The following is a 23,847-nucleotide window of genomic DNA, read 5'->3' on the forward strand; positions in this document are numbered from 1 at the left end:
AAATCCATGTAAATATAACATCATTAATCATTTTCTAAAACCAATACCCAAATCTTTCTTCCTTTTTCTCTCTTTTGTTAGCTGCTACATTTCTTATAAGCAAGATATTTGAAAATTTACTGGTGATTACCTAATAACATCAGAAAATAGAAATGGGCTTCAAGAAATTCTCCATGGAAGCCACTGGTTATTAGCTGATTTTAAAGGGAGGGTACCAAAAGAGAATAAACTAATACATGATTATCAGAGGTCTTTCTGGCTCTCTTAAAAGCATAATCCTCCAGAAAATCAGATAGCTTCTACATGCAGAACATCTTGTAGTGTATCACATGAAAATATACAAAATGTCTAGAGAAGCAATTTTGTAACTAATAGAGAACTTTTGAATACAGTCGTTCCTTGGTATCTGATGGGAGATTGGTTCTAGGACCCCTTGCAAATACCAAAATCCCCAGATGCTCAAGTCCCTTACATAAAATGGTGTAGTTTTTGCAAATAACCTACACATATCCTTCTGTATACTTTAAATTATCTCTGGATTACTTATAATACCTAATACAATGTAAATGCTATATAAATAGTTACACTGTTACACTGTATTATTTAAGAAAAAAAGTCTGTACATGTTGAATACAGATGCAACCATCATAGGCCTAACTACATACAGCACATGTCAGCAACACCGTAACATTTTTTTTCTAATATTTTCAATTCCCTGTTGGTTGAATCCGTGAATGCAGAACCCACGGATACAGTTGGTTGACTGTGCCATTTCAGGCAAAGTCTAGAGAATTCGAATAATATGTGACTTTATATGAATTTGCTAGACACCAGGGCCAACTACAAGTCTTTGTTTATACTTTTCCATACAGTTTTTCACTCAGAACAGCTCCAGCTGTCTATGGCAAGGCTCTGCAAGACAAAGAGCTGGGATGTGGCTATTTACACACAGACCACAAATGAATTACCCAGAGTATGCTGGCAGAGGGACTTGAACTTAAGGACATGGGACAATCTGTACAGGTTGCCAATGATTTGTGAGAGTTCTGAGAAAAGAAAAGGGAAATTAAAAAAAAATCAATCTTGCTGGCATGATCTACATTGGACAACATGAGCACATTCCAGTCAATCCACTTCGTAGACATGATCTCACTGGTCTCCCCAACATTCATGCAAGGAAATGAGGGGGACGAGTGTGGCTCCACCCTTTAGGCCAAAGTCCCACCCTTCACTCCCACTTGTGGCTAGGAGTGGGTGGAACATATTTATACAGGGGAACAAATTACCATCTTCCTTGCTTTTTGACCCTTTAACACGTGGGTGAACAAATTTGTCTTTCCGCGCTTGAGGCCATACAATTCCCAAAACAACTCGTCTGAAATGTTGGGCACTGAGTCACTGGCCAGTGATAATTCTCAAACAACTTCTGGTTTGTTTCTCAACCATTGTTTGGCCATGATGACTTGGACTCGATACACCATGTAACATAAGTGTCTGGGATAAAATTTTCCTCCTTGGCCTAGAGAAGCCTCTTAAGAAAGGAAAGACAATGGTGAATATGGGGGAGGAGGCATTTTACACATTTGCACTAGAAGGAGGTGTTGCTAGCACTATGCTCATCTATAAGACAAGATATGAGACCAGGAAAAGTAAGCACACTGGACATTCAGTAATCTCCCAGAGAGTAAACTAGGTCTCAACTTTTCTGTTGTTTTTTCCTGCAGCTGTGTTGCCTCTCAAGATTTATGTCACTTCTCCCTTATGTATGATTAAAATATATATCTGTGGCAGAATTGTTCAAATTTTCCATCAAAACAGTACTAATAATTATAATGTTGAGTAATGGCGATTGGAAAAGAGAACAATATGATAAAAATTTATTGCATAGTATTTTTCACATTAAGAAATACAAAATAATTTATTCAAAAACCAAATCTCTAAGACTCCTGGTGGATTCTCCTATACTTAAAGATATGTTTGAATTTTTTTTCTTTCACTATAATACAAATGCCCCAAATATTGAGGGATGGAAAGTACAGAGGATCATTCTCCATATAAATGTAACATAGGTTCACTCTACCCACATATGGATATTTCTTACGGACATAGAACTCCGCAGCTTCTAGCAGTTGACTAAGATGAGCACCATATGTGACATAATAATGCATTATTTCACTAAAGCTTTCAGAGCTTAAGAAAATAGCCTGAGGAATAAGACTGCTCTTTTCTGAGCCAAGGTTGCAATCTTCTAAGTCCAAGACGTGCTTGAAAACAGTCATTAGGTAATTGTTAAAGCCAAAGGAGATCAGTTTAAGAATACGAAATAATATTACTACCAACTGCCCTTTTCTGTGTTCAGATGTAAGCTAGACACATAAGAAGTGACATTTGTATAATAGCAAAGAAGAGGAGAAGGAGGAAGCAAGCTTCCCACTTGTGTTATCTTTGTAGAATTTTATTACCATCTGCTCTTTCTAATGGGAAAATTATATCTGTTCAATATGTTACAGAAAGTGTCACTCTGTCTTCCTATAAAATACTTGAAGTTCATTGTTAGGTGAGTTCATTTCATATATCAATATTACTCGATTGGTTTATTGAAATCAACAATGTGAAAGGCAGTTCTGGATATCAAGTGAAGAGCCTTGAACTAGAAATCAGTATACTTCACTCTTACTAACATGGTATATGATCTTGAGCAAGTCACTTAACCTCTCTAAGCTTTGCTTGCCCATCTGTCAGATGAGAGAGATAGGATCTATTATCTCTGTAGGTCTATCCAAAATTATTCCATTCTTTTTGCAAATTGGTTTATGTTTTAGAAGTTCAGTCTGTTTATGGCATGGCAATGGCAAAGTCAGAATCTATATTTGAGAGAGTAAGAAAAATAGGCTAACATATATACAAGATGAGTTATTGTGGCTAAAAGATACATAAATATAGATTAGGGTGTATTTTTAATATTTGGAAAAATGTCCATCCCCAAGTTACTTCCTTAGCAACTGTTACTTCACCTATCCCTGTTTGAGATTTTCCAGTAACATTAGGTAGGCAATTGTAGACTTTATTTTCTAAGAAAAATGTCTGGTATTTTCTATCTGCAAAATTTACACACCTTGATCCTTAAGGGTCCAGAGAATACTGAAAGATTATTAGAGGGAGGAGAGAGAGAGAGAGAGAGAGAGAGAGAGAGAGAGAGAGAGAGAGAGAGAGAGAGAGAGAGGGGTTTTTTGTGGGGGGTGGTTTTAGTGTTTTTGACTGGGGAATGTATTCAGTCTAAAAACAAAAACTCTGAAGTGTGGTTGGCTTAATAAAAGTCATCAAGAATATGGAAAACCAGACGCTATGTATATCCTCAGAAATATAACTCAAGGAAACCACCTTCGATTATAGCAGAAGGTGGTGTTTTAGGTTTGATCCAAAAAAGGTTTCCTGGTTGAGTCTCTGAAACAAATCACTAAGGGAGACCTCTTAAGGATGTCTTGAGACTTGGGACAGATATGACATGAATATTAGCTCACATGTATTAAGGGCTTCCATATTCAGGTTCTGCACTAAGTAGATTACATTTGTTATCTCCTTTCATCAGTACAACAGCCTTATGAGAGAAATGTAATCGTTATTCTCATTTTATAAATGAAAAGATTAAAGTTTGTTAGCAGCTAGCAAGCAGAGGAGCTGGAATTTGAAACCAGAGCTAGCTAGCTCTTTTCACCATTAAGCAATACTGCCTCTCTGCAATATGGATTGATTCTCACCTCATTAGTGACAGTTTTATTTGTAATAAAAAAGGGAAGCTGCTGAATCTGACTTTCAAGTGTAAGAAGATCTTTTTATACAGAGATATATAATCTGACATTCTTCATCTCCACCAACTCCAAAATCACTGGAAATGGCTTAGAGTTGTGTAAAGAGCACAGAATGTATCAGAACTTACTGGCTTTGCAACCTCAGGCATATCACTTGGCTTTTCTGATGCTTGCTTTCCCCTTTTCACCTATTCAACACTCTTCGTTGAGCACCTACATCCATCAGAAGAAATTCAATGGTGAAAAAAATCTAGAAAGTGAGAAAAATAGTAACGATCTCACAATGTTGTTATGTTTACCATTCAGTCGATGTGAGTTCCTTTCCCACTTTTGCTTCCACACAGGGGACTATGTCCCAGAAGGAAGAACTTTCTGACATTAAGTATTGTGAAATATGCTTCTAAGGGCAGAAAGGAAGAATAGAGAATTGTTATCTTCTGAATGAAAGATGTTTTTTCCAAAAAAGACCAGAGAGAAAAATCACCAACACTGTTATTTGCTTTCTCCTTTATACTTTCACAGAATTTTTTCATACCTCTATTACAGTGCTCATTATATTTAATGAGTCCTCCATGAGACTCTGGATTCTAGCTGACAAAGCCCATCCTTTGCTCTTTTCTATATTTACCGAAATGATACCAAGCCCAGGGCCTGGCACATTGTAGGCACTCATAAAAATCATTTCATATGCTAAGACTGATAGACTATTCATTGAAAACAGAAATAGTTTTTTGCTTTATTTAGATGTTGTAACTGCTGTAACTAGGTAAGTGTCTTTTGTGATTCTTTAAAAACTCCAGAACTCCCTTCTCAGCAGCTCTTGAGGGACAAGATAAATCCTAGTTTGTGAAAGGGAGTGGGTGGTCCTGCCAGGGAGCAGGTGGATGGGACCACATGATTTCCTCCAGCCCGAGCATCAGTGACTCAGTGATTCCACATGAACCCTCGGGAATCTTTCCAGTCAAATGATTCTTTCCACTTACCCTGACTGTGCCTCGAACAAGCTCACATAAAAAGAGGAGCCCAGATATTTAAGCCAATATTGTCGTATTGCAAATTTTCTGTTTTTACAACACAGATTCTTTCAGCCAAGCTGAAGTGCTGTGGATGTGAGCTAGTAGAGACTCTAACTTTCTTTCTATAAGACCAAAAGATTAGGCTAAAAAAATCAAACATTTTGTGAAACCAGGTTTGGAGGCCAAGATCTGAAATGACTTAATTTTTTTTAAAAAGCAAGTTGACTAAATAAACTGTTCAGAACAGTCAAACAGATTCAGGCTCTAGGAACCTGCCTTGTTGTCATCAGGTTTGAAGATACAGTGTCCTGCGTCTACTCAGGTCTTTCAGTAGCAGGTGATACAAGCCAAACATGTCACTGGAAGCACACTTAGAGTATGAATTTATAAAAGGGCTCTCTTCTCAAGTTTAATCACTGTGTACCTAGCAGCTCGTGGGTGCCTGGGACTGTACTAGACATTTTATCTACATTCTCTATAATCCTCGAAACAACTCTGAAAAGCAGAGATCATTATTCCCACTTTATATCTGTAGAAATGCGGCTTTAGAGAGGTTATCTAAATTATCCAAAGCTGCCCAGCTACTAAGTTAGAATCAGGATTCAGACTGAAATGCATCTCTCCCCTTGGCATCCTGTTGGATCATTCATAAGCATTTGAACCCAAACTATGAAAAGATAGATCAGTGGACAAAAAGCCTTTTTGAATGAGTAGCTACTATTCCTTATAGTGTAAGGTGTCATTTATTTCGAACTAGTTGTCCATCTTTTTCTTACTGAAATAGAGTGTTATCAAATCTCAGTAACCCACTTCCCATTGCTATGTGTGACTTTTCAGTATTATTCTAATGATAGAATCATTTCTTAAGGTAGAGTAGTGTATTTTCTTTATAATGTCTGAATTTGGCACTTTGTAGAATGATTTTCTGAACAGGAATTGTGCTTCCATTACCTAATTGCAAAAAGTTGCCAAAATTTTAAAAGGCTCTGGGAAGGGGAGGCAGGGCAAGAATTCAAGTGGACCTCAAAGTCTTGCTCTTAAAAGAAATGGAAATATTTTAGGACTGAATTGTCATCCTATTTGTTGGTGTAACTACAGCTGGAAGAGGAGATAAAAGCAATATTTCTTTTTCTACCTTCTCCAGTGATGCCTACAGATGAATTATGCTATTCATAGAGAAAATATTTCTGTGTATTTTGCAAATGTTACCACGTTATAAAAAATGTTAATGTACTAGTTTAATGCTTCACTCTAATTAATAAGTAAATTTATCTTTAATGTTATAAAGACTCTAAGAAAAAAAAAAGTGATGTCAATCAACTAAAATGAGAGCTCAGGCAGTAAGAAGACAAATGCCAAAATACAGCATTAAAAGCCGATGAGAAGGGATGATGCTTAACCCTGTCTTAATAACATCAGACGAGGTGAGAGGAAGAAATAAGAATTTGTATATCTTTGATGGCTTAAAATATGAAAACCACACATTTTAATCTTTTACTTTGAATTTTACTTTATATATATTACCCTGAAATAATATTAATTTAGTCACATGCTACTGGATATTAAAATGAGTATTCTATTTTTCCATTCTTGTTAATCTTTTTTCCTCAGTTTCTTCATGAACTTAAAAATTTGCCAAATAAACTTGTTTTAATGTGAAAAATAAATGTGATTGTCCTTTCCTTTCATGGTCTATTCCATATCATATGTCATATGCATTTTTCTTCCCTTTTCTCTATGTTATAGAATTTTAGTCTTCAAAAACTTTATCCTATATTAGTTTTCCCTGTATAATTCTCCTCTCGATGGCTTCCTGCATAGAGCGAAAGATTTTATTTTCTATCTAAACATGTAAAAGTTACCTCTGGATACTTAAAGCCTATGGGTCGAGTCTTGTTGATTTTGTTTATTTATGTCTGTAATATGGTAATAGAATAAGCTCTTTGAAAGAGTGCTAATCCATCAACCGTAGCAGTTTTCTATGATGAAAAAAATATTAATATAATAGCCAAGTTACCTGACTCATATGAGGTGCTCAGTTGGGGACTTGGCAATCTTTTCAACTATATAAGAGTTTTTATTTTTCTTTTTTTACTTTCAATAGTATATAAAATAATTTTGTTTCTAAATACCAATATTATCCTTCTTCTTCATCAAATATTAAAACAAAAATCCCCCTTGAGGTAGCTACTTTTGAAAATTTTACAATCTTATTATATTAGAATTAACCATGTAGCCCTAAATTGATTCTAAAATTTCCCAGACAAGCAAAATAAATTTTGCCAAAGACCTGCACCCAATTTTTACTAGAATTTACCACAGTACCATATATCAATGATATACCTTATTGAATTTAGTATAAAGCTTTTTACAATGCATGAAAATGAAGAAAACAGTGAATTAGCTAATTCATTTCATTCATGTTTGTTTATTGATAGATTTCAGAGAGTGTAAATCCCGAAAAGAGTTCACAAGGTAAGAACCAGAGTTCTTTAGTAGGCTATACTAAAGCCAGAGGTCAGAGAAATACCTGCCTTCCTCTAGCCTAAGAACAGTGAAGGTTTCAAGAAGAGATCTCCCAAGGCCCAGAAATAGTCTTAGAGCAGAATGTTAAGGGCTAGATGATGGGGCACCTAGTGAGGGACCTCTGCTGTAAGTGTTCAATGTGATCACCACAGTGACCCCGGTCTCACTCTTTACTCCTCTCCAAGAGTCTAGAAACATGAAACCACCTAGCAGCAGGTGAACCAATGACTGCCAAGTCAGAGAAATAAAATTTGAGTCCCACCTGCTTCTACTGTCTCTTGACATTAACTATTAGACTCTTTTAGTCCCCATTTCCTAGTCTGTAAAATATTGATAATAACAATGTGCTCAGGATTGTAAAACAATAGAGGTAAAAAGTATTCGTGGGCTGATGGGCACTATGCAAATATTAGTTACTTTTATCTGTTCGCATGTGTGTATGCGCTATTATTATGGACATTTTTGAGGTTATATATGAGGCTTTTCATTGTTTGGATAGCAGGCTGAGAGTGGTGCCTATGTATACAACAACACCTTGCAAAGGCTGTGAGCCTTTCAGTGGCAGGAATCCCGTCTTATTTTCTTTGTTTCCACAGACCATAATCCCCTCAACCTTAGTCCTTTCCATTATACAATAATGGTTCTCAAACACAGGGTGATGATGTTCCTGAAAGGATACAGGTTAAGTTCTAAAATTCACTCCTTGGCTAATCCCCCTGGCATTGATGCCCAAGCTTTGGTCATTTGTACACCTTTTACATAATTTCTTTTTGCCATTGTTTACTTGGTATTTGTCTTTAAATCAACTTACTTTTTTCAAACATAAATACTATTTTAAGATTAATATATATGAAATCATATGTTTTAGAACGCTATATATAATTTTTCTAAAATGCATTAAATTAAATGCATAACTAAAAAATGTTTCATGTTTGTCCATGTGCCATTTAAAAGTATCTTACCATTAGATGCACATATGATACTTAAAGAAACATTGCTGTGGAGATAACCAACATCAGCAAAAGCCTGACATTTATTTTTTATTCTAAAAATATTTTTTCATCTATTCTAGTTCCTCACAGATGAGGGAACATCAAAGTACAACAAACCAAACTGCTCACAGAGAGACGCTGGAAGCTCTCAGAACCAGAGAGAAAACCTCAGGCTACTGTTTACACTCTCTTTCCTAAAAATCTTTTTTTTTTTTCACATTTTAAAAATATGTATAATAGTTAAAATTTATGCCTTTAAAACAAAACAGTATTGCCAGTTTGCTCGTATTGATATGTTTAATGTAAGACATTTGCCAGATAACCACAGAAAGGCAAATTAAAAATGTGGACAAAATAATTCAGACCAATGTTTTTCCAAGTGTCCCACAGAACATTAGTTCTACAAGATCTTAATAGACATTTCATGAAAAAAAAAAGAAAATGAGTTTGGGAGAGATCTATAGTCAAATGATTTGGGAAATGCCGTTACACAAAATTAAAAGATTTTTTTTTGTAGGACTTCTCAGAGACTTTCATGATCTACTGTGCTTCGTAAAACTTAGGGGAAATATATATAAAGCAGTCAGTCCTGAATACTTAATGACCAAAATTCATTTGTTGTTTTTTTTCCTAAGAGCATCTCATGGAACTAGTGTCCTAAGGAACATATTTTGAGAAATGCTGATCTATCTAGATTAGAGAAAATTTTATTTTCTTCAGACTAAGGAGAACAAACTCTAGGATAATGGATATTTTTAAATGTGTGCTATCTTATTTTTTTAAAGTGCCTAGAGGTACAGACTGTCTTTTCTGGATTAACTTCGTTCTTCACTGCCTTGTACCCCCAGGGACTCAAAAATATTATTGAATGTGAATGATAATTGAACATAAAAGACAATGTGGAAATTCTTTTACTGGCTGTAGCATGGTTTATGCTGGCTATTTCTTTGCTTTGAGAAACGATTAATTTCTTTGTGTCTTAACTCCTGAAGCTCCACAGAATGTGGGCCCCAATATCTAAAAACGATCTTTGCTGAAGCTGATTATCTCCTGAAGAGCATTAATGGACAGCTGTTGGAATCAGCAAACAGAATATTTCCTTTAGTGGACTTACTTCCTCTCCATAAGCAGTACATCAATATGCAAGGGTCATTCTAAACAGAGATTAAGGCCGTGATTGAAGATTAGTTCATTTGTTCAATTTTATTTTTCTAGCAACTACTGTATATGATTCAAGATGAAATTATGAACTGAGATAGGGTGGCCAAAATATTGAGTCTAGAGTGACTCCTAAGAAATGTGAAGCCACAAAATATTGCCAAACAAAAGTTTTAGCATTGGAAGGGATATGAGAGGTGTAGAAGTGACATTGTCATCAAGCCGATGGTCATAATACAGAAGTTTTTCTATGAGGTGCATTACTCACTTGTTATGTGAGCTTGGACAAATCATTTAGCCTCTTGAGGACCCACTTTATCTACTGAATGAGAAAGTTGTGTGTGGGGGAGAAGAAGGAAATTATCTAGCACCTTGCTACTCAAAGTGTGGTACGTGGGCAAACAGCATGAGTATCACTTTGGTTCTTGTTAGATATGTGGAAACTCAGACTTCACCACAGACCTATCAAGTCAGAATCTGCATTTTAATAAGACCCCCGGATGAACTAATACACTGGTTTTCTTCTCTGTTCTTCGTACCTCATACCACTCCCCATTACTACCCTTACCACCACCCAACCACCCTCATGGATGGGGAACTTAAGAGCAGAATTAGCAGTAAGAATTTTTTTTTTAAGCTCTGGTAATTCAAGCCCTCTCTTTTGACAGGTAAGGAAAGTGAGACCCAGAGAGGTAAAGCAGGTTTTCTGAAGCCACACAGCTAATTAGTAGCAGAACACAGATTTGATTTTATTTTTTTCTAGTGCAGTTGATTGTACTGTTTCACGAGAATGTTACCAAAGTGGTGGGAATAAATTGCCAAGTATTAATATTACAAAAAATGAACAGCAATGCTTTTCTTCTCTTGGAAAAGCCTTTTATTTTTTAAGTTTAAAAATGACTGCTATTTAATGAAATTATGTTATTCCTGGAGGTAGTTAGAGAAGAATCAAGTTACAGGGTGTCTCATTCCTCTTCCAGGCAGTGGGAAAGCCTCTACGCTCAGGCCAGATGCTTACTCTCCCCTGCCCTCCCTCTCTCACCACTGGTCCCCCACCCCCACCACCAGCAGCGCACAAATACCACAATATGGAATTCAATTATGAACAGCAGCAGAAACCAAATGAGTCCACCACCCAGGATGCTCACAGTCCAGTTTTAATCAATAACCCCTTCAGCATCCAGCATTTTGCCTGTCTGAAACAGCCAAAACTTTCTGTAGCTTGAAAACCAAACATCTTAAATATCCACAAAAAGGGGGATGGAAGGTATATAGATTGAGAGAATAATATATGATCACATTTAAACAAGTTTTATTAATTCAATATTGAGTATAATGAACACATTGGGATAGGAACCATAAGTCATGTTCACCATTATATCCAGAGTAGCTGAGCCTCTGTCTGGTACATGAGAATCAGTCAATATTTGTTTAAAGAATTAAAAAACAAGTTAAAGAACATAAGCTAGCTCTGTATAAAGGTAAAGGTCTTTTTCATTAATAACACATGCTAGAATTCTAAATATTGGTTATCCTAACTTCTGAATTGAACAAAGCAGAGGTAAATGTATTAAAAGTTGCAACTCCTATAGCACATTCCTGGATATTTGAGAATAACTTCTTCCTTCAAATGTCAACATTAACAAGATTTAAAGCTTGTGTGGATCCCCAACTTCCACCCCCCAGGGCTAAGAAGGATCTGCTAGGGACACCTATCACAAGAAGTCTGGACAAAGGAGTAAGATTCTGGGAGTGGGAGTATTTTCACCTAGAACAGCCAACAGCAGCTCAGTCAGGAAGAGACTTTGAAACAGAGTCAAAGAGAGAAACCAAAGCATGCTGAGTGAATGTCCAAATATCCATCCATCTGAGTACAGGGCACAGTACCCAGAGGGGTGGGAGGCCTGTCTGTATGTAGCCAACAACTCACAGACTAGATCTGCCAGGGCCTCTCTGCACAGACACCAAACAGCCTTTCGTCAGGCCCCAGGGTCATTTGGTTACTGTACCATCATAACAGAAACTAAAAACCAGCCATGCATGCACCAGATTATGACTACCAGACCTTGAGGTGGTAACCACGGTAGAAATAGGGGTATTGATTTTGGAATTCATGTGACAGATTTAGGCGTAACTGATTCAATTTTCTCATACTTTCACCAATCTCTTCTTGAACCTACTTTTTTCTTGAATTTTTTCATTTAAAAAATGTACTATGTAGTAATTTAGTCAGTTTGATATAATTCTTGCCTGAAATATATAAAAATGTAAGATCACACACAAAAACCTGAGTGCCTATCTGAAGTACGAAATGTTTCCTGTTAACTACAGGAGACATTAAAGGAGTAGCTGCTATAAAGAAACCTTTTGGATGATTAGATCTGCTAATAAACTTTATAGGTTTATGACTCAGAATTAGTCAGATTAGGAGGTTAAAAGGAAAAGCACCAAATTGTTTAAAATGCTGGCATTCCCTAAAGATCATGGAAGCTGAGATAAAAGCATGTTTTAGGGAGTTGACTGAAAATGTTTTGGCACAAGAGAGGTGGTTTGAGAATCTTTCAGCACCTAGGAGTGACTCTAGCTTGAAAAATATACAATTCCAACAATAAGAGTTATAAATTCTCACTAACAGCAGATAGTCAAAGGAGACATGAGCTATTCAAGGTCGTCGATATATTAGTGCAGCTGCTTACATCTGGAAGGCCAGTTTCTTTGGGAGGATTTGTGAATACATATCTGTGCATTTCTTCTTCACTTCCTAACACACAGCCATCTTCATATTAAACTGTATCCCCCCCACACACACACACTCATGCACACACATACTGATAGCACTACCACTACCTAGCCAGTTTAGAATACAAATATCAGTGTAAAAGAAATGCCAGAATCGATGACAAAGAAAGGTCTAGAGTAACGCATTCAACAGTCACTTATTTATTCAAGAAGAAATTTGATAAGATCTTACTCTGTCATCAGTAGGTCACTCTGTGTTATGAAGGATGCCACAGCAACATAAGATTGGATCTCTGCCCTTAAGGAACCTAGAGTCTAGTTAACGAGAGAAAACATAGACAATTAGAAGCTAAAGCATTCCATTCAAACAAAACACAATAGCAGCGCTAAGTCTATTATATCAGCCTGTTTTATTTTCCCTATAGCCTTGTCACTATCTGAAATTGCTTTGTATGTTTAGTTATTGTGTGCTTATTTATTATTTATGATATGTCTCCCCTACGAGATTGTAAGCTCAGTGGGAGGAGGTACTCGGTCTGTGCTCCCGGTGCCTAGAAAAGAATAATAGTCGAATAAGTATGTTAATAATTAATAAAATAGACCACATACAGCTTTTCATCATTGAGTACTTAATGAGCAAGCATTCAGAGGAAGAATAGAGTGAGGTTGTAACGGTCAAGGAAGGCTCCACAAAAGAGGGGGAAGCCATTAAAGGTGAGTCACCTTTGAAGAAACGAAGAAGAACCATTGTAGGATCTGAAACAGGAGCAAGTGCTACTGGTAGAATAGTTAGAGGCTAGCTCCTAAATTTCTCCATGTGACAAATGTTTAATATTAAAACTTCCCTTCGCCATGCCTCTCTCTTCACTAAAGTACCATTCTCTCCATCATGTATGCTCACAACGCTACAGCCACCTAATTCTCCGGTCCACTCTTCACTACAACCCCACAGCCAAGGAGTGTCCAAGCTCTAAAGGCAGTACTTCAGCTCTCATCTATACCCTCTCCTCCACTCACATAATCACTACGGTGACCAAGCCCTCAACAGCATTTACTTAACTGTTGCAACAGCCTCTCAATTGGTCTTCAAACCCTCCCATTTGTCTTCCAAGACCTGATTTTTCTTGTTCTAGGTTTTTCTAGGTTACTTGGGTGACACGGGACAGAGATACAAATCTCTCTATGCCTTAGTCCTTTCATCTGTGCAGTGAAGAACCAGGATGGCCTAAATCAACTCCATAGTTCTTTCCTATTCTCACCTAATACGATCCTATGATATCTTTGTCCTCAGCCGCACCTAGCACCATGCTCTTTAGATAAAGAGGATACTCAAAAGGTTATCCTATTTTAATATAATAGAGTAGTACTTTCCAGATAATACTACTGAAAAATAATCTGAGAGTTTCACATCACAGACCTTTTAAAGGTGTATCTTTGCTAGACTTTATTTCACTTTCTCAAATACATTTTTACTCTGAGCACAGGGCTTTCTCCATTCTAAGCAAAGATATTTGTCTCACTCTCTCTTTCTCTCTCTCTCACATGTACACACACGCATGCACACACACACACACACACACACATTCTTACTCCTTTTAAGTGTAGAGTAAACAATCTGGTCATAATCAAAACAGAGTCATGTTTATAATCTGTTGAAATTAGTAATTGTTGATGAAACAGATGAATAAAAAGAACATTAATGTGCACGTGAACCATCTGGAGGTGTCTGTGAAAAGGCAGACTCTGATGCACTTAGTCATGCACTTAGTCTGGGCTGAGGCCTCAGACCACATTTCTCACAAGCTCCCAAGTGCTGTAGATGCTGCCGCTCCAAGAATCTAGGTCCCGACAACAAGGCACGAGAACTCAAGTGAATCTTAGGGATAATCATCTCAAATACCCTCATTGTCATAGGCAAAGAATGCTGAGGCCTAGAATAGTGAAATAAATAGCCGGGCCCCACCATTAGCACTGGCAGAAGTGGGACAGGCACAGATACACAGACCTTCTGACTCGGGCTGGCTGCTGCCTGACACCACACTGCCCAGGCGGAGAGCAGGCGCGCACCTGGCTGACCCACACAGTGTGAGAGGTCACACTTTTGGAAGAGCAGCATGTTTCTCATCATCTTCTGTTGAGGGAGGGGATATGTCCTCAGATCTCATCTTCTTCACTTGCTAGCCTTAACCTCCAACCCACCAAAGACAAGCAGGAGGTATGGTCTTAATTTTGCTAAATTGGTTTGGCTGCCTTTCTCCATTTTTACTACAGCTTTACCAAAACCTTGAGAGAAAATATGTCTATTTTCTAATTTTCTTCAATCAGCTGATAATGAAATCTGAGAGACCCAAACTTAGACACTCTGTCACTACCAAGCCACATTGCTGAGGCATCCTTCGAGTTGTGTTATATGTGCACACACACACACACACACACACACACTGAGAAACAGGTGCACACACCTACCCCTGGCATTGTGTACGCTGGGCATTTGGACCACATTTTGTTTACTTGGTGGAAGTTCCATGTCTATTGACATGTGGGCCATCTGACTCACACTTAGAAAGTTCTAATAGCTTCCCAAGTACAGGCCTCCCCACTCTTCTCCTCATAGCTTCATGATTTAGTGTTGGGTTCCTTGGCTCAGGAGAAACTTGTTTATAAGAAGAAAGGCAAAACAAGGAATATTCAGCAACAATATAAGTTCCTCTTTCTCTGATAAGGACCAGTGGACACGGCTCACTGGAGAGCATCTAAAACATAGCAAGGTCCTGGCTGAGGGAACTGGGAAACCGAGCACTCATTTTTAGTTTAGTCTATTAGGCAGAATATCAGCCTTGAATTCATTTGGTTTCAATTTACCTTTCAAAATACACATATATACTGAAAGATCTGCTTGCAAATTTCACCCCATTTAAAACATAAAAGGAGAAAAATAATGGTGCTGACCAGAGCCAAACATAATATGGGTGGACACAGTACAAACTTTCCTTTAGAAAGTTTACCCCTAGACTTCATGGGTGAGATTTTTTGCCTTAACAGAAAAAGAGAAGCATGTCCTTTGGCAGTAGAGTGATTCGCTCAATACCGTACGACACATACCTGAGAAGATTTCCATTCCCCTTCACTTTTGGAAACCCACCTCTGCAGTACAGGAAAGGAAATTAGACACATTGAGGAAGCAGAAGTTTCACTAAGTGAGACACGTTATCCTCCTAATTGTTTCCTTTTGAAAGTAGAAGCTTAATGATTATACTTGAATTGCTAGGTCCTTTCTCAGCCTGCTTCTGAATCCCATGGCACTGTAACCTATAACATTTATGAAAACTTATGGCCCCTCTCCTCCCCTCTTTAAAAAAAATCTCAGCTATCAACTTTTGTTTAATTATGGAATTCTAGAAATCACCATTTTTAGATCTGGAAGATCATTAGCAATCATATCTCATGCAGGCATGACTGAGGTCCTTTGCAGTGAAATAATATTTTTAGAGGCAGGGCCAGGACTTCTAACTCACAATCTCATGTTCTTTTTACTGCACCAGTTTTACATGAAAGAATGAAAGCATTAATTGGAAGGCACCATTACTGTCCTCTGGCCTTTCTTACTTTTGTTGTTCAGAAGGAGTGAGCCTGTAAGTAAAGAATGAAGTGATCTAAGCCACTAACTATGTATGTGCCAAAGAAGTCTTTCCCTTAATGTCATTTCAAGTACAATGGAAAGACCTTCCCTGTCTGACTCCCTGGCCCTACCACATGTCAATAGCTTCTATCATTAAGGATTCTGAGTTTCGCATTAAGCATTACTCTACCCCTAGTGTCCTCTCTTAAAATTCAAACATTCTAAGAGAGATGATAGTAAGCGCTAACTCTGAATTTGTTTATAAGACAACTTCTCTCTATAATGGGAGAAATAAGGCCTGATCCATATGCCAGAAAGCTCAGAAAAGAGAGAAAAGTACAAAAAGGAAAGATGAAGTTTGACAAACTTAATCTGCTTCACGGTCTCACGTAAGCCAGGTCTTAACCATACTATAAACATTATTGACAAACCATAATATACAACGGGCAAAATCCATGGAGAGTCTAGTTGTCTCTGGTAACTGTAGCTAGGAATGAGTAGGGCCAAAAGAGAATGTAAAGATCAATTGTCGTTTCCAATTGCTCAAGAAATATTTTTGGCTACTAATATTCTAGAGACAATCCAGGGTAGATTCATATGAGATAATAATAAAGATGATGATGATGATTGATGATGATAATGAAAACAATGACAGGTAGCATCAGTTATGCCAGGTACTGTTCTAAGTTCATTTATTCAACAAATGCTTATTCAGTACTACTTCCTATATGTAAGACACTATTCTAGATTCGGTAGTGAAAAAAAATCTCTCACCTTCATAAAGCTTGCATTCTGGTGGGGAGGCAGATAGCAAGAAAGAAGTAGACACATAACATGTCAGATTGTTATAAGTGCTATAGAGAAAAGAAAGAAAAAGCAACAGGCATTGTCAGGTGGAGTTGCTTTTTATAAACATGGTCAGGAAAGGCCTCAGTGTAAAGGTCCCATTTGAGGAAAGGCCTAAAGGAAATGAGGCAGTGAGTTATGAAGATTTCCAGATTAGAGTGTTCAAGCAGAGGGAACAGCAAGTGCAAATGTCCTGAACAGGGAGTGTGCTCAGTATGTTTGAAGAAGAGCAAGAAAGCCAGTGGAGCTAGAGTTTGATAAGCAAGGGAAGGAATGGTAGAAGCTGAAGTCAGAGGGATCCATGCAGATCCTTGTAAATCATTGTCAGGACCTTGGCTTTCACACTGATGGAGACAGGGATTCAGTGGGGGTGTTGAGTACAAGAGTGATAGGATCTGACTCATGTTTTGAAAGAATCGCTCTGGCTGCTCCGTTTAGATTAGACTTTAAAGAGGCAAGCTCAGATGCTTGTATTAACTCACTTAAGTATCATGAGTTATGAGATTTGTACTATTTCCCATTTGCACATGACAAAACTAAGACAAAAGTTATACAAATGGTAAATAACAGAACCAGGATAACAGCCAAAGCAACTTGGCTCCAGAGGTCATACTTTTAACCTCTACACTCTACCACTTCTCAAAAAAGATGTCAAAGACCAGGGCAAGGAAAATTTATGCAAATATTTTTGGATGAAGACCACTAGGGGTAGTCCTAATTGGGAGAAGAAGCATCATTTTCCTTCATTCCACTTCCATTATTTCATGGAGTGTGCTTTGTATTGTGCTTTGTAGACAATGAGTCAGAAATACCTGGCTTTGTTACATTGTTGTTGTTTTTTTAAGTGTATTACAAGTCAGGAATATAGGAGTTATTAGCAGAACGTAATAATAACTTTATAGCAGATACCTAAACTGTCAACTGCAACACTGGAAGGGGCCTACCACAATTCTTTGCCTGCACAGTGCAAAATGAAGGGAAACATGGAAAGGATCAATATTCCCTTTCAGTGATCTCGCTGTCAATATTACACTGGTGATTCCCAACCTTGATTCCCTGCCAGCTCGGTTTTCTGCAATTATTTAAAACTTGTAAAGAAATCCTTCACAAAATGTGTATTATAATCGTGTTGATTCTCCTCTGCAGCTTTTTATTATTATTATTACTGAAGTATAATTGACATACACTATTATATTAGTTTTGGGTGCACAACATAGTGATTCGACATTTATATACCCTATATTGTGATCATCATGATAAGTCCAATCACCAAGTGCTACTGTACAGTTATTACGATTATATATATGACTAAAATTTTTAAAAAATTAAACTCCTGGTTGCCAAAAATTTGGAGAGAAAGTTACTATCATTAAGTTTTTTTAACACTATCTTTGAACACATAGCAGCGTAACTAAATTAGCTTCTTTTATGATTTGCCAGAGTTTTAGAACTCTCAAAATTAGAAGTTGTGATATTAGTAAAGAACCATCTTTTTTTACATAAATAATATATAAATTGTTACATAATTAGTTAAAAATGTAATGACATATACATAAATGATTATGTAATAAATATTATAATCCAAGCTATGTGTTTTTTCTCATCATGTTTTTAGAAATTGTCAAATTCATTAAATGGATCCCACTAGGTAACCAAAATTCATTTCAACTCAACGAGAATCTATTGAGTGCCTTAACACTTTACAGGGAATACTAAAGAAGTACTAGATGTAGGGTTTTCCTACACTCAAGGACTTTACAGCTTTGCCAGAAGTACAAGTCTTATTTATCTGATATCAAAAGGAGGGGTGCAAAGACAGTAGTTAATAACAATGCTGTGTACACAGGGCATCTGCCCCTGCTCCGCAAGCAGTCTTGGGCGCAGGTCCCGGGGGTACTGGCTCTGCCTCAGCACTCATTCCCTCCTGCCAAGTTTCCTCCCTTCCCTCTTCAAGCACTCCGAACTCGGAATAGCTTGGGTTATTTTACTTTACATTATTACACTGGCGCAGTACCCATTGGAATCTTTTAAAGTACATACATGCATTTCTAGGAGCATGATGAGCCTTTTTTCCCCTTACCGAGTTGGAGGGCCCTCATTTGATAGAGCAAGACTTCTGATTGATTTTAGAGAAGAAAAGCTGAGCCAGGCAATTTCGAACATGGATCCCACGCATAGCATAACAGTCCAAGGCAAGATGTCCAGTAGGCAGCTTAGGACAGCAAGAATGCCTTAAGAGTCAGGAATTTGGGAAAGAAGACATTAAAAGGTGGAAGAGTTGTGCGGCAAGGACTGAACAAGGATGCTGTCTTTCAGATTGGACGGACAGGACTCTATGCCCAGGAAATAGATAACAACTCTATGCCCTTCTCTTCTAGCCTACCTGTCATTCTCCTTCTGGCCCCAACCAAACAAGCTAATGGTAGGGTTATTTGATTCCAAAACTTGGTTTCCCATTAGAATTCCCAGGTAGTTCTGATGTACTGACTCATGGTGAGATTTTATTTATTCACTTAACAAATTTATGGAGCCTCTGTTATGAATTAAACCGGCCTCTGAGGATCACCCTGGAGCCCAACCACCATGGTTTCTATAGGCCATCTTTGTTCTCAGGTCCTGATTTACACCATTGGGAACTCTTCCAGGTAGTAAATTGAGAGTTCCTTGTCTTCGTTCCTTGTTATAATTTGCAAGCTGCCTTGTCCTTAATTTAAGGACAGCCTGAAAGTACAGAAGATGGGACTATAGACTGTTTGATTTTATTTATTCCTCTACCTTTCATTGTACTTGAATTATTTGCATGCTGGGAAAAGCTCATGCAACAGCCTTTTTATAAAGGTCCCGAGAGATATATCTATCACAGTAGTGGTTGAGAAAACTATAATACAAGGCAGATTACTCGACTTACATAACAGTCTGCACATTAAAAAATATGGTTTATGTTTCGAAGATTGGAAGCAGTCAAAACTCACTCTCTTTTAAGAAGCGAGGGGACTTCATTCGATTTGGGGGATGAATAAATTCCTGCCCCTAGGTATGATCCTTTTGGGGGCATAATGAACAAAGTGAAAGATGAATAATTGCTTACTTATTCAATTTACCAATTTTAACATCTTCCCAGTGTAGAACAAATATTATGATAAATAATTAATAATACCTGTATTAAAATGTCAATTTTTTTTTCAGCTCACATTGTTTTTGTATTTCTTTCTAGTCTATGTTTTCGTAAACATCTTAGGCATTTTAGGAAAAAGTCCAAGTTTTATGGTTCTTAATCATAACTATAGTGAACTGGGTGATAGGTAAATATGTTACTGTTAGGTCAGGAAAATTATGTAGACTGTGTGCACACTTTGGAAAAGTAAAGGGCAACATAGTCTTGTCCTCTCCACAACCCCGCCGCACCCCCAAAACCTCATGGGTTTGTGTTTGCACTTGCCCTTCTCCGTACTGGAAAAATAGTGACAGTGTGAACTCTTGACAGTCGGAAAGGATGATAATCTCCACTGCAGGTCTTCTATTTTCCTAACATAATCTTATTTGAAAGAGCAGGGGAATTTTCCCAATGAAATCCAAATTTTTTTCAAAGCAGTTTTTTTTCCCCCTTACCTAAACCTAGCTAAGAAGAATGAGAAGTTAGGAGTCATTTTCTAAAACAGAAAGTGCTTGACCATACCTGATGTGATCATTTTCCCAAGTGAAAATGGAGAAAATTTGCTGAAACTTGGATAGAATTCCAATGTTAGAATTCCAAAATTCTAAACACATTTTCAGACTGATGGCCTTGTGTTCTTACCAAATGCCCTTTATATTTGACCATGATAAACAATTCTGACTCTTTGGCTAATTAGAAATGGTAAGTCTGGAGTTTATCAGCTGACTTCTCTGTGTAACACAAATTACATCAATTCAATCATCTTAATGTGCATATTTTTATGTCATTTCTAAATAATTCAGATGTGACCTTTACACTTCTGCAGTGGTAGATTTAGTAACAACTTAAGGAAGGTATATAAACTTTGCTATTCATGGACATGGACAATGGATAGTGGTTACCAGAGAGGAGGGAGGAGGTAGAAGGGGGAAAAAAATTTTAAATCATTTCTTCAATTAAAATTTGGAAGCAGTCAAAACTCACTCTCTTTTAAGAAGCGAGGGGACTTCATTCGATTTGGGGGATGAATAAATTCCTGCCCCTAGGTATGATCCTTTTGGGGGCATAATGAACAAAGTGAAAGATGAATAATTGCTTACTTATTCAATTTACCAATTTTAACATCTTCCCAGTGTAGAACAAATATTATGATAAATAATTAATAATACCTGTATTAAAATGTCAATTTTTTTTTCAGCTCACATTGTTTTTGTATTTCTTTCTAGTCTATGTTTTCGTAAACATCTTAGGCATTTTAGGAAAAAGTCCAAGTTTTATGGTTCTTAATCATAACTATAGTGAACTGGGTGATAGGTAAATATGTTACTGTTAGGTCAGGAAAATTATGTAGACTGTGTGCACACTTTGGAAAAGTAAAGGGCAACATAGTCTTGTCCTCTCCACAACCCCGCCGCACCCCCAAAACCTCATGGGTTTGTGTTTGCACTTGCCCTTCTCCGTACTGGAAAAATAGTGACAGTGTGAACTCTTGACAGTCGGAAAGGATGATAATCTCCACTGCAGGTCTTCTATTTTCCTAACATAATCTTATTTGAAAGAGCAGGGGAATTTTCCCAATGAAATCCAAATTTTTTTCAAAGCAGTTTTTTTTCCCCCTTACCTAAACCTAGCTAAGAAGAATGAGAAGTTAGGAGTCATTTTCTAAAACAGAAAGTGCTTGACCATACCTGATGTGATCATTTTCCCAAGTGAAAATGGAGAAAATTTGCTGAAACTTGGATAGAATTCCAATGTTAGAATTCCAAAATTCTAAACACATTTTCAGACTGATGGCCTTGTGTTCTTACCAAATGCCCTTTATATTTGACCATGATAAACAATTCTGACTCTTTGGCTAATTAGAAATGGTAAGTCTGGAGTTTATCAGCTGACTTCTCTGTGTAACACAAATTACATCAATTCAATCATCTTAATGTGCATATTTTTATGTCATTTCTAAATAATTCAGATGTGACCTTTACACTTCTGCAGTGGTAGATTTAGTAACAACTTAAGGAAGGTATATAAACTTTGCTATTCATGGACATGGACAATGGATAGTGGTTACCAGAGAGGAGGGAGGAGGTAGAAGGGGGAAAAAAATTTTAAATCATTTCTTCAATTAAAATTAATTAATTTATTTATTAATTAATTACTTTTTTTAAACTTTGCTGTTCATGAGTAATGTAAAGTTGTCTTGGAGGCACTGAAAAGGGGACATTCTCATATAAAGTATCAAGAAAGAGAACTAAATGTAAGTAAGGGAACTGCCAGGATTCACACCAATCTTGTTGATCGATCAATACTTTGGATTGATTTATATGTGTTTTTTAAAGCTTTAATTTTCCTTGTTCCAAAAGGATTTGGGTCAGCTTATAATGATGCAGACAATGCAGTAAGATAAAACAGATTAAAAATAAGTGAAGAAGAGTCAAAAGAAACAAAGGGTAGAAAAGTGCAATGCAGTGTGGAGAAAGGATACATAGAACACGCATCATGACATGCCGTACGGTTGCCAGATAGGGCATGGGTCGTCCTAGTAGGCCAGGTGGAAAGGAAATATAATCAGTTATAAAAACTCACACACATACACACACACACTCACACACAATTAACCTGCTGCTCACACCATTGCTGACACTGAGGGGTAAAGTTGTGCTGGTCTGAGGTGAAGGTTTGCAATGCAGCCATCTAAGCAGAGCAACCGGGCCAGGGATGGCATCAGGTGTTAATTCAATATCACATCCGACTGGAGAGCACATTCTACTTTATATTCATAATGAAATCAAAGAGCCTTAAAACCTCAGCAAGATGAACAGCTTCCTCCTTGCTTCAGTTGTGTAAGGACCTAACACTCCTCAGGGAGGGCAGGTGCATGACTATCACCCTGAAGAACCTGGCTGGTGTGTTCAAGAAGAGGCTGTCCCTTGTTTCCTTTATATTTTGGTCCTGATGTGCTACATAGGAGTGCAAGAAAGTCAGAGGAGCTACCTGATTGACCTAGGCTCTACCTAACTTGGGGCAATATTCCCAGAGAGAAGATTGGACAAAGTGCCATCAAGTAAGAAAAACATAAAATCGATAAAACCAAGTAAATAATAAAATTAAGTTAAAAGTCTGCTAGTCTACATCCACATATATATTTAATAAAATAATAGTCATCATTTACTAAGCACTTACAATGTGCAGATATTGCTCTAAGAGCTTTTCATTTTATTCATTTAATTCTCCCTACAACCCTATGAAGTAAATACTACTGCATGTTTTGCAGATGTGGAAACTGAGGCACAGAGAGGTTAGACGATCTCCCCAAATCACATAGCTAGTAAGTGGTACAGTCAGGATTTGAACCCTAAGGGTCTCACTCCAGAGCTGCTCTCTCATCCATGAACTCCAACGTCCATCTACCTCAGCCTTCACCCTTTAACACATATTCCTGGGACTACCATTCATACTTCTTTACTCCTTGAGTTAGCCTGATTTCCCCTCTATTTATTTAAAAAAAAAAAAATGTAAAAGAAAGCCTCGGAGTGCTGCCCAGACATCATCCCAAACTTCTTCTCAAAGACATGGCTGCTGGTGATAGGTGGTGAGCAAGCATCTGAGGAAGCACTGAGCAAGTTCTATCCTAGAACTGGAAACTACAGAAGATGCCAGAGGCCTCAAGACAGTCTGTGGTCAGGAACATAACTCAGGAGGAGTGGCTGTCCCTAATGCTTCATTTCTCCTCCATTGCTGGGTCTCCATTCCTCTTTGCCCCACATCAAAAGCTCAGATATTCACTACTCTCACTTGGCTAATTGATTGGCTTTGCCAGAAAATCACCAGCTTGAATTATTCTGATGGTAAAACCTTCCGCCTGAGGCTGGAGCCCACTTCCTTTGCCCTACTTTGATCGCTGCAGAATTTTTCTTTTTTGGAAAAACCATACTGGCAAGCACACCAAACTCCTTCCACATACTTGAAATTTTACAGTGGCTTTTTTGGA

At 37.5% G+C, this 23,847-nt stretch overlaps 1 protein-coding gene across 2 annotated transcripts in view; it reads left to right on the plus strand.

Annotated features, from left to right (window-relative positions):
- COL8A1 (collagen type VIII alpha 1 chain) overlaps positions 1-23,847 on the plus strand; it is a 138,850-nt gene that overhangs the window by 38,611 nt on the left and 76,392 nt on the right. The window lies entirely within an intron of this gene.

The sequence above is a fragment of the Pteropus alecto genome, unplaced genomic scaffold, assembly GCF_000325575.1.
Source record: "Pteropus alecto unplaced genomic scaffold, ASM32557v1 scaffold164, whole genome shotgun sequence".
Classification (NCBI taxonomy): Eukaryota; Metazoa; Chordata; class Mammalia; order Chiroptera; family Pteropodidae; genus Pteropus; species Pteropus alecto.